Source organism: Dasypus novemcinctus, chromosome 17, assembly GCF_030445035.2.
Source record: "Dasypus novemcinctus isolate mDasNov1 chromosome 17, mDasNov1.1.hap2, whole genome shotgun sequence".
NCBI classification, from domain to species: domain Eukaryota; kingdom Metazoa; phylum Chordata; class Mammalia; order Cingulata; family Dasypodidae; genus Dasypus; species Dasypus novemcinctus.
Genome location: NC_080689.1, coordinates 100,771,198 through 100,788,304, shown reverse-complemented (window position 1 = coordinate 100,788,304; position 17,107 = coordinate 100,771,198). Strand labels below are relative to the sequence as shown.

General features: G+C 41.7%; 1 long non-coding RNA gene across 1 annotated transcript in view; it reads right to left on the bottom strand.

Annotated features, from left to right (window-relative positions):
* The window catches only part of LOC139436711 (uncharacterized), a 40,685-nt gene extending 27,143 nt beyond the window's left edge, over window positions 1-13,542 (bottom strand). The window contains exon 1 of the long non-coding RNA XR_011646053.1: window positions 13,456-13,542. This is a non-coding gene — a long non-coding RNA (uncharacterized lncRNA). The remainder of the gene's footprint in view (window positions 1-13,455) is intronic.
* Window positions 13,543-17,107: the final 3,565 nt, after the last annotated feature.

The following is a 17,107-nucleotide window of genomic DNA, read 5'->3' as shown; positions in this document are numbered from 1 at the left end:
GTGCCACACACATGGAGAGCTGACACAACAAGATGACACAACAAAAAGAAACACAGATTCCCATGCCGTTGACAACAACAGAAGCGGACAAAGAAGATGATGTAGCAAACAGACACAGAGAACAGACAACTGGGGTTGGGGGGGGTGAAGAGGAGAGAAATAAATAAATATATATATATATATTTTTTTTAAAGTAAAAGTTACACTATGAAAAAAAAAGTTTCACTATGTACAGACGACATGATCCTATACAGAGAAAGCCCTCAGGAACAAAGCTTCTAGAACTTACAAATGAGTTCAGTAAAGTCAAAGGTTATAAGAATAATGCAAAAAAATAAGTAGCATTCCTCTACACCAATAATGAGCAATCTGATGAGGAAATCAAGAAAAAAAATACCATTTACAATAGAAACTTAAAAAAATCAAATATCTAGAAATAATTTAACTAAAGAAGTAAATGACTTATACATAGACAACTACAAAGAACTGTTAAAGAAAATCAAAGAAGTGTGGCTGGGGCGGCTTGCACCCTGATGCTGACGGGGGGGGGGTTTGGAGGGGTCAGACTAGACCGCAGTGGCGTCTGATGCTATGGCAGACAGCATCAGAGGGGCTCTCAGGCATGGAGGACGCACGGCGAGGGGAGGAAGAATGCCGCGGAGACCAGGTCTGTATGCAAGTCCGGTTTATTGCGGAAGGGGACATAGCTTTATAGGGTTAGGGACTGCGTGGAGGGATTTGATAGGTGCGGGCGGGTACTGCTTCCTGATAGGTGATTGTAAGCGGTTGCTAGGCAGAGGGCTGGCTGAGAGGTTTGGAATAGGGGAGGGGAAAGGGGGAGTGAGAGCTGGCCGGATGTTGGGCTAGGCGGGAGATAAAAAGGGGGAGGGCAGCGCCGGCCAGCCGTTAGCAGCAAAGGCCTAGTCAGGCGTGGTCCCCTTATCTAGGCCCAGTGGGCAGAGGCGGTATCACTTCTTGCCGCACCGTTTGCTACTGTGGCAAGCCGGGTGCCCTTCCTCCCACAAAGAAGACTTAAATAAATGGAAGAATATTCCCTGCTCATGGATAAGAAGACTAAATATCATTGAGATGTCTGTCCTACCCAAACTAATCTACAGATTTAATGCAATCCCAATAAAAATCAACACAACATTTTTTAATGAATTGGAAAGACTTACTATGAAATTTATTTGGAAGGGCAAGAGTGCCTGAATATTCCAAGACATACTGACAAAGTAAAATGAAATTGGAGGAATCACACTACCTGACTTTAAGGCATACTACACAGCTACAGTGGTCAAAATTGCATGGTACTGGCACAAGAACAGACAATAACTAATGGAACTGAACTGAGAGTTCTGATATAGATCATGGCATGTACAGTCATTTGATCCTCAGCAAAGCCACCAAGCCCACTCAACTGGGAGAGAATGGCCTCTTCAAGAAATGGTGCTTGGACACTGGATATGAATATCCAAAAGAATAGCCATCTCACACCTTATACAAAAACTAACTAAAGATGGATCAAAGATCTAATTATAAGAGCCAAGACCATAAAGACCTTGGAAGGTAAGTAGGGAAGCATCTATAAGACCTTGTAATAGGAAATGTCTTCATGAACTTCAAACCCAAAGCATGAGAAGCAAAAGAAAAAAATAGATAAATGGGACCACCTCAAAATTAAAACCATTTGCACCAGAAAGAAGTTTGCGATGAAAGGGAAAAGACAATGGTAGAAAGTATTTGGTAACCAAATATCTGATAGGAGCCTAATATCCAGCATATGTAAAGAAATCCTATATCTCAAAAATAAAAAGACATGGGAAAGGGACTTGGCCCAGTGGTTAGAGTGTCCGTCTACCATATGGGAGGTCCGCGGTTCAAACCCTGGGCCTCCCTGGCCTGTGTGGAGCTGGCCCATGCGCAGTGCTGATGTGCACAAGGAGCGCCCCCACACACACAGGGGTGTCCCCCATGTAGGGGGGCCCCATGCGCAAGGAGTGCACCCCATAAGGAGAGCCAACCAGCACGAAAGAAAGTGCAGGCTGCCCAGGAATGGCGCCATCCACACTTCCCGTGCCACTGACGACAACAGAAGCAGACAAAGATACAAGATGCAGCAAATAGACACAGAGAACAGATAATCGGGGGAGGGGGGAATTAAATAAATTTTTAAAAATAAATAAATAAATGAAAAGACAAACAACCTATTTTAAAGATGGACAAGTGATTTGAACAGACACTTCAAAGAAGCAATACAAAAGGCTAAAAAGCATATGAAAAGAGGTTCAACATCACTAGCTATTAGGGAAATGCAAATCAAAACTACAACGAGATACCATCTTACTTCTATCAGACTGGTGGACATTAAAGAAATCAGAGGACTAAGGTGTTGGAGAGGATGCAGAGTAATGGATGCCCTCATCTACTGCTGGTGGGAATGTAGAATGGCCCAGCCATTTCAGATGACAGTTTGGGATTTCCTCAAAAATCTAACTGTAGTTCTGTCATAAGACCCGTCAATTCCACTGCTGGGTATATATCCAGAAGAACTGAAAACAAAAGACAAGAAGTGATTATGCACAACAATGTTCGTAGCAGCATTATTCACTATTGCCAAAACTGTAATCAACCCAAATGCCCACTAAGAGATGAATGGATAATCAAAATGTAGTCTATACATACAATGGAATATTATTCAACTGTAAGAAGGAATACAGTACAACACATGGGATAACATGAATGAATCTGAAGGGCCTTATGTTGAATGAAGCAAGCCAGGCATTGAAGGACAAATATTACATCACCTCTTTGATAAGAATTAAGTTAAGTGAGCCAACTCAGGGAGCTAGAGTCTGGAAGATAGGTTTACAGGAAATAGAAAGGGAGAAGATTGTGACCCAATGCCCATAGGGGTGAAATCTATGATAAGGTGTGAGTAGTTGTGCAGTAAAGGGATATGACAGGGGTGTAGGGATACTATTGGGTTGGGTGGTACAAGCTTGACAGGGAGCTAGGGTAAGGAGGATGGGTTGGATGGTCCATGGAAATGGGGGAAGGGTTGGGGAAGGTAGCAGGTGAACACTGGGGATTGGCAGGTATGTGGTTGAGACTACAATGCTGAGAAAATTGTTTTGGCAATATGACAAGGAAGGGCTACTGGTTTAGGGTGCTGGACAGAGGTACATTTAGGACAGGGCATACCTGAGTAGTCTTCTAGAGAAGGTGCAAGTGATGCTTTTGTCATAGTGTGTTCGATCAGTGGGGGAGACCCACATAATGAGTGGAAAGGAGTTAAACTCCCATACAGGGGAGTCTTGATATGTTCTCAAACACAGGGGAGGGTGTCTCTGGAGAGTATGGGTGGTTCCCAATAGGGGAGTACAGACGACTGTGTCAGCATTGTTGCAAGAATTACAAATCTTGTCCTTCAAGGAGTGAAGCCTTGTGGGCACAGTGGGTCCTGAGGGGAGGGAGAGGGAGGAAAGGGATCAGTGGAAGAGTAGGTATTTAGGGGGCAAAGGAAGTGTTCTGTATGATCTTGCAATGATGGATATAGGCCATGTTAAGTTTCATCAAAAATGCATAAAGATATATGGTCTAAAATGTAAACCATAATAGAAACCACTGACCATAGCTTGCAGCTATGTTTTAATATTTGTACATCAGTTGCAACAAATGTGCCATCCATATGAAAAAAAGGTTCTTAAAAAGGAAAGGTGAAAAAGGGGGGGGATGTTGGGTATATGGGAGTCCCCTATATTCTGTATGACTTTACTGTGACCTATAACTGCTTTGAAGAAAAAATGAAAAAGGTAAAATACTGGGGAAGTAATGGAAGAAAATGTAACTGTACATATAGGACAACATATATTACAGTGATGAAAGGCAAAACTTAATTTTTTAACTATTTTTCATTTTTTAAATATCCCTTTTTTAACCCTATTTTAGTTTTTGTTTTCTTAAATTGTTATGTATTTTATTTATGATGTTTAAACCTTTCGTTATTATTTCATTTTCCTATTAAGTGAATTTGAAAATATTCTTGGCTTCATTTTTGAAGAAGTTTTAGATAACAAAAGGGTTACACCTTTGGTAGGGGAGGACCACTGGTGTGGGGTGTCTGTGATGGGGGATATATGGAAGGAAGTTCATGTGGGGATATATACAAGGTATATAAATATGTTCAAATGTTCATGGGGCATTGCCACAGTGGGTAGAGATTCACACAATAACTGAAAGAATATTGAAGTCCTATCCTTGGGAGCTCTGCCACATTCTCTAACGCTACAGCAACAATCCCCCAAGGAGCAAGGACTAGTGAAAAAGGATGGCCTATTGATATACCCTTGAGATTGCTGACTATGCTTATGTACTTTTTGCTCTTAAATTTGTAACTTAGCCCAGTGATGTAGGATACCTAAGAAGTTATTTCCTGAGAGCCTCCATGTTACTCAAATGTGCCCTCTCCCTAAGCCAAACTCAGCATAAAAATGCATTACTTTCTCCCCCAATGTGGGACATGACTCCCAGGAATGAGACTGGACACTGAACTAAAGGGAGGGAAAGGTAAAGATACATGAGTTTATATGGCTAAGAGACTTCAAGGTAAGCCAGGAGGCCATCAGAGATTTACACTTAAAATGTCTCTGCAGGATGTCATAGACTGCCGAAGCAGATGCTACCACAAATAGTGGGACACTTGAGGGATCCAGAGATACCCAGCTCATATGTTCAGGGCAGATAGCTCCAGAGATTGATGCCTGGCCACTGGGTCCTCCTTTGGAGTTTGTGCTCCCAAGTGTGACAGAGTTGGACTCAAATGTGCTTCTCTACACATGCCTCTTCTATCTCTTTTATTTGAACCTATAGTTGATGCTGGAATTGGTAGGTGTACATCCAAAAGACTTGAATTTCTGGATGGTTCATGTGTCAGCTGGGCCCTGAGACTCAGTGGAGGTGTAACACCTACTCTCCAGTTCATTGGCCTCACCCAGGACAACTAACAAGGAGGTGAGGATGGACAACCACCATACCAAGAAACTGAGAAAGTCAACAACTGCAAGCAAGAAAGTCTCATCTATTAGCCAAATGAGTTCAAAGTCACCTCTCAGGTAGAGCAGGCATCACCATTCCAGAATCCTCAGGATTGGGGAATAAAATATAGATTAGTGTGAACTTACTGGTGTTCTACTATAGATGTACTGTGGTTCTATCAATGGAAAAACTATTCATTGATGTGGAGACAATGGCCACTGGTGGTGCTGAAGTCAGGGAGAGGGAAAAAGAGGTATAATATGGGTGCATTTTCAGGACTTGGAATAGACCTGAATGACATTGCAATGACAGATACAGGCTGTAGCATTTTGATATTATGGATGAATTCCAAAAAGAAATATCGGATTATGTATGTAAACTGATCTTTTTTAGGGGGGCATATTAAATTATGTTGGATTCATAGGTTTACTTGATTAGGTAATTATGTTAGTCACTTGTGCCAGAAGGGCATTGAGTCCCTACCCTTTGATCAGCAGGGACACAAAGATAAAAGGCAAGGCAAAGGACAGAGTTAAGTGTTCTTAATGTTGTAGTTTTGATGTTGCAGTTTGATGCTGAAGCTGGAGCCCTGGGAAGCAAGGAACCCTGAACCCAGAGAGAAGCAATACCCTGGAAGGGAAGAAACACAGGAAGCCTGAACCCTTGAAGATGTCAGCAGCCATCTTGCTCCAACACGTAAAAATAGATTTTGGTGAGGAAAGTAATTTATGCTTTATGGTCTGCTATCTATAAGCTCCTACCCCAAATAAATACCCTTTGTTAAAAAAAACAATTTCTGGTATTTTACATCAGTACCCCTTTCCCTGATTAATACACAGACCATTATATATTCTGCCATAACCTACAGAATTGAGTATGAGAGAGTATAAACTACAATAAATGCTTAGTTACAATGCTTCAAAATCTGGTCATCAATTGTAATGAATTGTGGCACACTAGTGCAAGAAGTTGATAATGTTGGGAACAGTGGGAGTGTAGGGAGTAGGGCATATGGGAATCTCTCATATTTTTTAATGTAATATTTTATGTAATCTAAGGATCTTTTAAAAATAAATTTAAAAAGGACACAAAGGCCTCTGAGCTGACTACAAAGGGGTATCCAGGGATCTACCATCCCCAGAAAGGGGAGAGAGAGGGGCACTGCCTAAGGCTGATAGCTTCTGACACACAGTTCTGGTCTGCTGTGTCCCACCAGCCCTTCCACACTGTTGTCTACCTTGGGACACTAAACAGGACTGGAGAAATCCAATATTCTCAATCTCCCTCTCTTATAGCTGGCACTGATTGTGGAGGATGTACCTTCCCAGAAAACAGGGAAGAGAGGGACAAGATCTAAGGCTGACTCAGGTTTTGACCCACAAATTTGGTCTGTTGTGTCCCACAGCCCCTTCCAGGCCAGGGAGGCGTTGCCATTGTTTGCCTTAGGAGGCTGCAAGAGAGTAAAGAAACCTGACCCTCTCAATCTCCTCTATGAACGGGGACTGATTGTTGAAGATGGAGAAGGGAGTGGAATTATTTCTTACCCAGAAAATGGGAGGGGGCTGCCAGAGAAGGCTAGAGACTTTTTTTATAAGAAAGTTCAAATTACAAGGCTCTTAGGCTCCAGGTAGGACCCTTTCAGATTGATCCAGGCTGTGTTACACCTTTGAGCAACTAACAGGGACAAGCCTAATGATCCAGGTTGAATCAAGAATCAAAGAGCAACAGTAACACACAGCCTCCTGCTACAAATCCCAACAAAAGACAAAGAAATTGAGCATCTGAGTAAACTACATACTAATCAGGTGCCTAGAATCAGCAAAAATTTATGAGCCAGAAGAAGAAAATGGAAGACATAGCCCAGGAAAAGGAATATATCAAAGTCCCAGAAGAGATGCAGGATTTGAGAGAACTAATTAACAAGATGTGTACCAATTTCCAAAATTAAATTCATGAGTTGAAGGACAATATGGCTAAAGGGATGAATGACATCAAGAAGACGTTGAGCAAGCAAAAAACAGAATTTGAAATGTGGAACAGAAAAGCAACAGAGCTCATGGGAATGAAAGACACAATAGGTGACATCAAAAACACATTAAAGGTCTACAACAATTTCAGGCAGACTTGAAAGGACAGAAGAAAGTATAAGTGATACCAAAGACAGAACAGCTGAAACTGAAGAGAGAAAAGAACAGAGGGAGGAAAAAAACGGGGAAAAAAAATTGAGCAGAGGCTCAGGGAGATGAATGACAACAGAAAACGGACAACAACATACATGTGATGGGAGTTCCAGAAAGAGAAGAGAAGGGAAAAGGATTAGAAAGAGTATTTAAGGGAATAGTCAAAATTTCCCAATGCTCACAAAAGGAATTACCCTGCATGTCTAAGAAGCCCACCTTATCCTAATCAGAATAAATCCAAATAGACATACTCCAAAAGATATATTATTCAGAATGTCAAAAGTCAAAGATAAAGAGAAAATTCTGAGAGCAGTAAGGGAAGCAAATCATCACATACAAGGGATGCCCAGTAATAGTATGGATTTCTCATCAGAAACCATGGAGGTAAGAAGACAGTGGTATGATGCAATAAGGAGACTGAAAGAGAAAAACTACCAGCCAAGAATTCTGCACCCAGCAAAACTGTCCTCCAAATATGAAGGTGAGTATAAAATATCCACAAACAGAAACTAAGAGAGTTTGTAAAAGAGAATCCAAATTGCAGGAAATAATAAGGAAGCCATAGAGCCTGAAAGAAAAAGAAGAGAAAGGCCTGGAGGAGAGTAGAGACAAAAGAAGAGCAGAAAGGATAACCAAGAGAAAAAAGACACCAAAATATGACATGACACATGAAAACCAAAGAATAAAATGTAGGAAGTAAACAATGCATTTACAGTCCTATCATTGATTGTTAATGGATTAAATGCACCAAACAAAAGATATAGATTGACAGGATGGATAATAAACACATAAGCCATCCATATGCTGCTTACAAGAGACCCAACTTTGACTCACAGATACAAACCAGCTATAAGTAAAAAGTTGGAAAAAGATACTCCATGCAAATAGTAACCAAAAAAGAGCAGGGACAGCTATACTATTATTGGACAAAGCAGACTTGAAGTGAAAAAAAGTTATGAGTCAGAGAAGGCCATTATATATTAATTAAAAGGACAACCCAAGATATATTTATGCACCTAACCACGGTGCCCCAAAATACATAAGACAAACTCTGTCAAAACTGAAGGGAGAAACAAGCATCTGTACAATAATCACTGGAGACTCTAATACACCACTCACATTATGAGACAGAACAACTGGACAGAAGATCAACAAGGAAACAGAGAATTTAAAGAACTATAAATGAGTTAGACCTAATGATACACAGAATGCTGCATCCAAATGCAGCAAGTTATACATTCTTCTCACATGCCCATGGACCCTTCACCAGGATACACCACATGTAGGGCACACTGTAGGTCTCAATACATATGAAAAGACTGAAATTATACAAAGCACCTTCTTAGATCAAAATGGAATGAAATTGGAAATCAAGAATAGACAGGAAAAAGGTAACTTTGAAACTGTGTGGAGTCTAAACAACACACTCTTAAATGATCAGTAGATCAAAGAAGAAATTGCAAGTGAAATCAGTAAATGTATAGACAAATGAAAATGAGAACACAAATTATGAAAACTTAAGGGATACAGCAAAGCCAGTCTGGAGAGGGAAATTTATAGCCCTAAACACCTATATTAAAAAAGAAGAAAGCACTAAACTCAAAGACTTAACTGAACACCTAGAGAAATTGGAAAAAGAACAGCAAACCAATCCTCAAAGCAAACAAAAGGAAAGAAATAATAAAGATTAGAGCAGAAATAAATGAAATTGAGAACAACAACAACAAAAAAAATAGATAAAATCAAAACCAAAAAGCTGGTCCTTTGAGAAGATCAGTAAAATTGACAAATCGCTAGCAAGATTAACAAAGGAGAAAAATAGGCAAATAAATACAATCAGAAATGAAAGGAGGGAAGTAATGACTGACCCCACAGAAATAAAAAGAATCAAAAGACGATATTATGAGAAACTGTATGCCAACAATGACAACCTAGAAATGGGAAAATTCCTAGAAAGGCACAACCAACCTACACTGACACTACAAGAAATACAAGAATTAACAAACCAACCACATTTAAAGAGACTGAATCCATCATCAAACACCTCCCAACAAGGAAAAGCTCAGGGCCAGATGACTTCAGAGATAAATTCAACCAAACATTTCAAAAAGAATTAACAACAATCCTGTTTAAACTCTTCCAACATGATGAAGAGGAGGGAAAATTACCCCACTCTTTTTATGAAGCCAACATCTCCCTAACACCAAAGCCAGATAAAGACACTACATGGAAAGAAAAGTACAGACCAATCTCTTCAATGAACACAGATGCAAAAATTCTCAACAAAATATTGACAAATTGAATCCAGCAGCATTATTGAAGACTTACACATCATGACCAAGGGGGATTTGTTCCTGGTTGCAAGGTTAGCTCAACATAAAAAAAACCATCAACATAATACACCACATTAAAAAAAATTGAAGGGAAAAAACACATGGTGATCACAATAGACACAGAAAAGGCATTTGACAGAATCCAGCATTCTTTCTTGATTAAAAAAAAAACACTTCAAAAGGTATGAATAGAAGGAAAATGCCACAATATGATAAAAGGCATATATGAAAAACCCACAGCCAACATTGTACTCAGTGGGGAAAGGTTGAAAGCTTTCCATCTAAGATCAGGAACAAGACAAGGATGCCTACTATCATCATTGCTATTCAACATTGTACTACAAGTTCTAGCTAGAGTAATTAGAGAAGAAAAAAAATTAAAGGCATCCAAATAGAAAAAGGGGACATAAAACTTGCACTATCAGCAGATGACATGATCCTATGTTTAGAAAATTCTGAAATGTCTACAACAAAGCTACTTGACATAAGAAATGAGTTCAGCAGAGTGGCAGAATACAAGATCCACATGCAGAAATCAGTGTTCTTGTACAGTAGTACTGCATAATCAGAGGAGAAATCAGGGGAAAATTCCATTTACAATAGCAACAAAAAGATTCAATATGTAGGCATCAACTTAGTCAAAGAAGTACAGGACCTAGATGCAGAAAACTACAAAACAGTGGTAAAAGAAATTTAAAATGACCTAAACAAATGGAATGACACTCTGTGTTCATTTACTCTAAGACTAAATATCATGAATATGTCAATCCAACCTAAACTGATTTATAGACTCAATGTAATACCAATAAAAATTCCAACAGCCTACTTGACAGAAATAGAAAAGGCAATTACCAAATTCATTTGGAAGGGAAAATGCACTCAAGTAACCAAAAGCATTCTAAAAAAGAAGAGCAACATGGGAGGAATTTCAATGACCTTGAAACATATTACAAAGCTACAGTGGCCAAAACAGCATGGCACTGGCATAAAGAGAGACTCATGGATCAGTATTATAGAATTTAGAGTCCAGAAATAAACCCCCACCTCCATGGTCAACTAGTTTTTCAGACACCCACCAAGTCCATGTTAATGGGGAAAAAGTCCCTTCAATAAATGGTGCTGGGAGACCTGGATATCTACAACCAAAAGAATGGAATGGAACCCCTATCTTACATCCCATACAAGAATCAACTGAAAATGGATCAGAGACCTAGATATAAAAGCACCATAAAACTGCTTGAAGAAAATGTAGGTAAACATCTTAAAGACCTTGTGCTACATGGTGGTTTCTTGGACCTTACATCCAAAGCACACAAAACAAAATAAAAAATGGATAAATGGGACCTCCTCAAAATTAAACACATGTACACCTCACAGGACTTTGTCAAAAGGGTCAAAAGGCAGCTGCCTCAGCAGAAGGAAATACTTGGAAATCACATGTCCAATAAGGGATTAAGATCCCTGATATGTAAAGAGATGTTACAACTCAAAAATTAAAAAAGACTCAATTAAATGCAAAAGACATGAATAGATATTTGTCCAAAGAAGAAATACAAATGGTGAGAAAACATGTGAAAAAATGTTCAATATGAGTAATGATTAGGGAAATGCAAATCATACTTAAGAGATATCTTTTCACACCTATCAGAATGGCCACAATTAAAAAGTCAGAGAACTACAAATGTTGGAGAGGATGTGGAGAGATAGGAACTCTTACTCACAATTGGTGGGAATGCAGAATGGTACAGCCCCTGTGGAGGACTGTTGGGCAGTTCCTAAAGAAGTTGAATATAGGGAAGCAGACTTGGCCCAGTGGTTAGGGCATCCATCTACCACATGGGAGTTCTGTGGTTCAAACCCCGGGCCTCCTCGACCCATGTGGAGCTGGCCCATGTGCAGTGCTGATGCACACAAGAAGTGCCCTGCCATGCAGGGGTGTCCCCCATATAGGGGAGCCCCATGTGCAAGGAGTGCACCCCAGAAGAAGAGCTGCCCAGTGCAAAAGAAAGTGCAGCCTGCCTAAGAATGGTGCTGCACACGTGGAGACCTGACACAACAAGATGATGCAACAAAAAGAAACACAGATTCCCGTGCTGCTGACAACAACAGACGTGGACAAAGAAGAATATGCAGCAAATAGGCACAGAGAGCAGACAACTGGGGCAGGGCGGGGATGAGGGGAGAGAAATAAATAAATAAAAATGCCAGTGACCCAGCACTATCACTATTGGGTCTACACCCAGAATTGAAAGCAGTGATACAAATACACATCTGCACACTCATGTTCATAGCAGTGCTAGTCACAATGTCAAAAGCTGGAAAGAACCCAGGTGTCCATCAACTGACAAATGGATAAACAAACAGTGGTATAGTCCCACAATGGAATATTATGCAGTATTTAAGAAGAAATGGGCAAGCGTATTTGGCCAGACAGATAGGGCATCTGCCTACCACATAGGAGGTCCAAGGTTCAAACCCAGGGCCTCCTGATCCATGTGATGAACTGACCCATACACAGTGCTGATTTTCCCAAGGAGTGCTGCGGCACGCAGGGGTGTCCCCCGCATAAGGGAGCCCCACGTGCAAGGAGTGCACCCCATGAGGAGAGCCACCCAGCACAAAAGAAAGTGCAGCCTGCCCAGGAGTGGTGCCACACACATGGAGACCTGACAGAACAAGATGATGCAACAAAATGAGGCACAGATTCTGGGTGTTGCTGACAAGAGTACCAGTGGAAACAAGAAGAACACACAGCAAATGGACACAGAGAGCAGACAACTGGGGGTGGGGTGCAGAAGGGAAGAATAATAAATAAAAAATAAATCTTAAAAAAAAATAGAAAAGAAGCCCTAAAACATTTGACAACATCAATGAACCTGGAGGACATTATGTTGAGTGAAGCAAGCCAGACACAAAAGGATAAATACAATAAATAGAGGATCGCTATGAACTAAATATATTGTATAACATATTGTATGATCCCATTTACATAAAATGTAAATGTAAATCAATTTACAGAGGGGAAATAAAAGTATCTGTGCAAGAATAGCCAAAAAGGGGAGCTGTGAACAGTAGGAAGCACAGATGGAGAAGTGATGGATTTACTTTTTAAATTATTATTCAAATTAAGAAAATGCTCTAGTAATGATGGAGGTGATGGATGCACAACTATGTGATGCTGCCAAACACCACTGATTGTGCGGTGAACGGTATGCTTTGTTGATACATACAGATAAAAATGATTTGTTAAAAAAAATGACAAACAGCACTTAAAAATGGGAAACTATGTAAATAACACTTTCACCAGAGAAGAAACATTCAATTCTTTTCATCACTAGGGAAATACAAATTAAAATCTGCTATGACATCATATAGACATAGTAAAATGGCTAATATCAAGAAAGATAATACCAACTGTTAAAGAAGATGTGGAAAACCTGGAGCCCTCATACCTTTCTAGTTAGAATGCCAAAAGGTGCTACCACTTTGGGAAACACTTTGTCAGTTTCTTAAAAATATAAACTGGGAAACGGACTTGGCCCAGTGGTTAGGGCGTCTGTCTACCACATGGGAGGTCTGCGGTTCAAACCCCAGGCCTCCTTGACCTGTGTGGAGCTGGCCCATGTGCAGTGCTGATGCGCACAAGGAGTGCCCTGCCACGCAGGGGTGTCTCCCGCATAGGGGAGCCCCACGCGCAAGGAGTGCGCCCCACAAGGAGAGCTGCCCAGGGCGAAAGAAAGTACAGCCTGCCCAGGAATGGCGCCGCCCACACTTCCCCTCCCACTGACAACAGAAGCGGACAAAGAAACAAGATGCAGCAAATAGACACAGAGAACAGACAACCGGGGGAGGGGGGATTAAATAAATAAATACATCTTTAAAAATATATATATATATAAACTTACATCATTGTTGCTAGTTCCACTCCAAGATATCTATCCAAGACAAACTGCTGTACCATGATTCCCACAGCAAAGTTCATGGCCATCAAAACTGGGAAAAAAATACAAATGCCTATCAACTGGGGCTTGGATAAGAGAAGGTGGTACATCGTAAATAGCTCTGCAGCTCTAACGAGGTAATTTCATTCAACTAACTTTCACAGAATAAACAAGTTATCTGTGTCTGGAAAAATGCCAAAGACTGAAGCAGGCCCCGGGCCCCCGGCCGCCCACAGGCCCCGTGAAGGCAGCCCCAACCGCACAGCGGGAGCTTTGGCGGCCGCGCGGGCCAGGCGCATCCTCAGCGCAGCGCGGGGACCTCCACTCGCCCGCTTTTCCGCACTGCTGGCGGGCCCCGCAGCCCCGCGCCCCGCGCCCTGGCCCGCCCCGCCACCCCCGGGTGGGGTCCGCACACGTACCGAGCTCCGAGCCAGGAGCAGGCCGACGTCTGAGAAGGGACCATGCGCTCCACCTGAGGGTTCCGGGCTGGCGCTAGCTGCCGGGCGCGGAGCCTCGGCCTGGCCCAAGCACCAGGACACCGCCGGGACTGGAACCCCTGAGGGTCCGAAAGGTGCAGCCGGCGCGCCGCGTGCTGGGCGGGGCCTCAGCGGGCGGGGCTGAGCGGTGGGGAAAGCGGCTGCGCGGCCAGCAGCGTGGCTGAGCGCCCACCACGCCCTTGCCAGGAGCCCCACCCCCCTGCCACGGCCCGAGGCGGACCCGCGCACGTAAGGCTCCTGCGTGCTCCCGTCCCACTAGACTTCGGGGCCCCTACCTGTGTCCTCCAGGAGGAGGGTCTCCCCACCCCCAAGATCCGGCCAGCGCCTAGCAGCCACGTGGATCCCCCTGGCCAGGAGTGGGGATGCCTCCTGAGAGGAGCTGCCAGCCACCCCCCACCCCCCACCCCCTACCCCCTGTTGTGAGATAAATATTCTTCTACATCACAGAAGACTGAAGCTCAGGGTGCAGCGCAATAAAGGGCAGCAGGAGGTGCGCTGGGTGGGGGGGAGTGGGAAGTCTCATTGTAAACAGATGGTTACTGGCCCCTTTTCAACTAACAGGTCATGATTCTAGGACCCAAGATTATAAAAATAATTAAAATGAACAGAATTGTAGTTTCCCAAGATATGCAGGATTTTAGAGTGGAAAATCTTCAAGGGAAATTAAGACCTATGAAATGCTATGGTTATAAGTGAATCAACACTTGGAATATTTTAGAGCAATACTTGGGACAAACTATCAGTAATTCATCTTTTAGGACTTTTGTACTCACTCCAAACAGATTACTCCTGTAATGTCAAAAAACTATCATATAAATGGAAACTTTAAAAAAATTTTTTATTTGTCTTTTTTTATGCTACCGTGAGCACAAATGTTACATTAAAAATATAAGGTTCCCACCCCCCTACCCCCCACTATACTATGCAAATAAAGACAGACAGAATGAGGATTAATGGCTGGCAGGGGTTGAGGGGAGTGGGGAAGGTGGAGTAACTCCTTTTGGGTCTATGAGTTTTCCTTCAGAATGGATAAAAATGTTCTGAAATTAGATAAATTTTATGCACAACATAGTAAATGTACTAAATGCCACAGAATGTACTGTTAAAATCGTTAATTTTATGTTATGTCACTTTCACCTAACAAAAAATATACAGATAATGTGAAGTGGAGGAAAAAGAAACTCTCATAATTATAATGTTCTTATAGTGCTTGAAAGGAACACTTTCTTTCTACTATATCTCTCACCTGCACAGTTCTGAGTTGTCACCTGCTGATGGAAGAGTTCCATGCCATCCAAAAGGACAAGGTGTGTTGCAAAGGAGCCACAAAAATCCTGACTGGTTTCTGTTCAAGAAATAGGTTTCTCTAGTTCTAAAAATGACTAAAAGCTAGGGTATTAAGTTAAACAAGTATTATCAACACAGACATATTCAAGATGAATTAGGAGGAAAAAGGAATTTTGCAATTGAGCAAGTCTCTTGCTAGATTTCATTACCAGTATCAATTAAAGCATTTTTTCTTTTCTGCTCTAGTACAGAACCTGGTCAGAGAGTTTTTCTCCTAGCTCACTTAAGCTTCCCCTCTTCTATTAGTGCCTTTGCAGGGTTCTCTCTGACCACATGAACCTTCCCTGCCATTATTTATGTCCCATTTCTCCCCTCCTCCCTCCAGTTCCTCCTCCCCCTCCTCCCCCTCCTCCTCCTGCCTCTTCTCTCTCTTCTCTCAGGCTTTTCTAAACCACAAGAGGCCATGGCCTCATTTCCATTGTCATAGAACCCTCAAATCCCAAAGAACTGCAGAATCACTCATCAAAGTTGGCAAGTTTTTTCTTTTACTTGTGTAGAAGACATGATCTTTTTTGGTTACTGTTAGCATGGAGTATCTTTTTCAAAGATTTCACTTTCAGGCAGTTTTTATCCCTGGATCTAAGGTGAGTCTCTTGTAGGCAGCACATGGATGGCTCATGTTTTTCCATCCATTCTGTCAGCCTGTATCTTTTTTTTTAAGATTTATTTTATTTATTCCTATCCCCTTCCCCCTCCATTGTCTGCTCTCTGTGTCCATTTGCTGTGTGTTCTTCTGTGTCTGCTTGCATTATCTGGCAGCACTGGGAAATTTTTTTTTTTTTGTTCCATCATCTTGCTGTGTCAGCTCTCCATGTGCAGTGCCACTCCTGGGTGAGCTGCACTTTTTTTTCACATGGGGCAGCTCTCCTTGTGGGGCGCACTCCTTACACATAAGGCACCACTATGCAGGGGCACCCCTGCATGGCAGAGCACTCCTTGAGTGCAGCAACACTGCATGTGGGCCAGCTTACCACACAGGTCAGGAGGCCCTGGGGATTGAACCCTGGGCCCTCCATGTGGTAGATGGATTCTCTAGCAGGTGAGCCATGTCTGCTTCCCAGCTTATATCTTTTGATTGGGGAGTTTAATCTATTCACATTCAATGTTATTACTGTAAATGCATTATTTACTTCTATCATTTTATTCTTTGGTTTTCATATGTCATGTCTTATTTCTGTCTGTATTTTCACTCTCTTGATTATCCTTTCTGCTATTCTTTCTTCTATAATCTCTTCCAAACCTCTGTCTCCTGTCTTTTTCTGTCAGGTGGTAAGGTCTCCTTTAATATTTCCTACAAAATGGAATCATTTTTATGAATTCTCTTAATTTCTGTTTTCTTTGTATTTTAAATGCACCTTTCATATTTGAAGGCCAATTTTGGTGGATAAAGATTTCTCAGCTGGCAGTTTTTCTCTTTTAGTATCCTAATTACATCATGCCATTGTTGTGGAATTTAAGAGAAGTTCAATTATTTGAGTATAGAGAGGCCAGGACTCAGGAATGATTTTGAGAAGGAAAAATGGTTTATTGACAGCCGGCCGGACTCGGGAGCTTTCAGTTTGAATCCCGAGCCCCGAACAAGATTTTCAAACGTCTTTTATACAGAGAGGAAAGGCCAAATGGTCCCGTTGTTTCAGTTCTCAATAGGCTTCAATTAGCATATATCTTCCACATCTTAGGTAAGCTTTTAGCATGGACTCCAGACATTCTAGATAAGCCTTTAGCATATTTGGTTTTTGCATTTCCCCTAAATACTTAAAGTTTATAGCCCC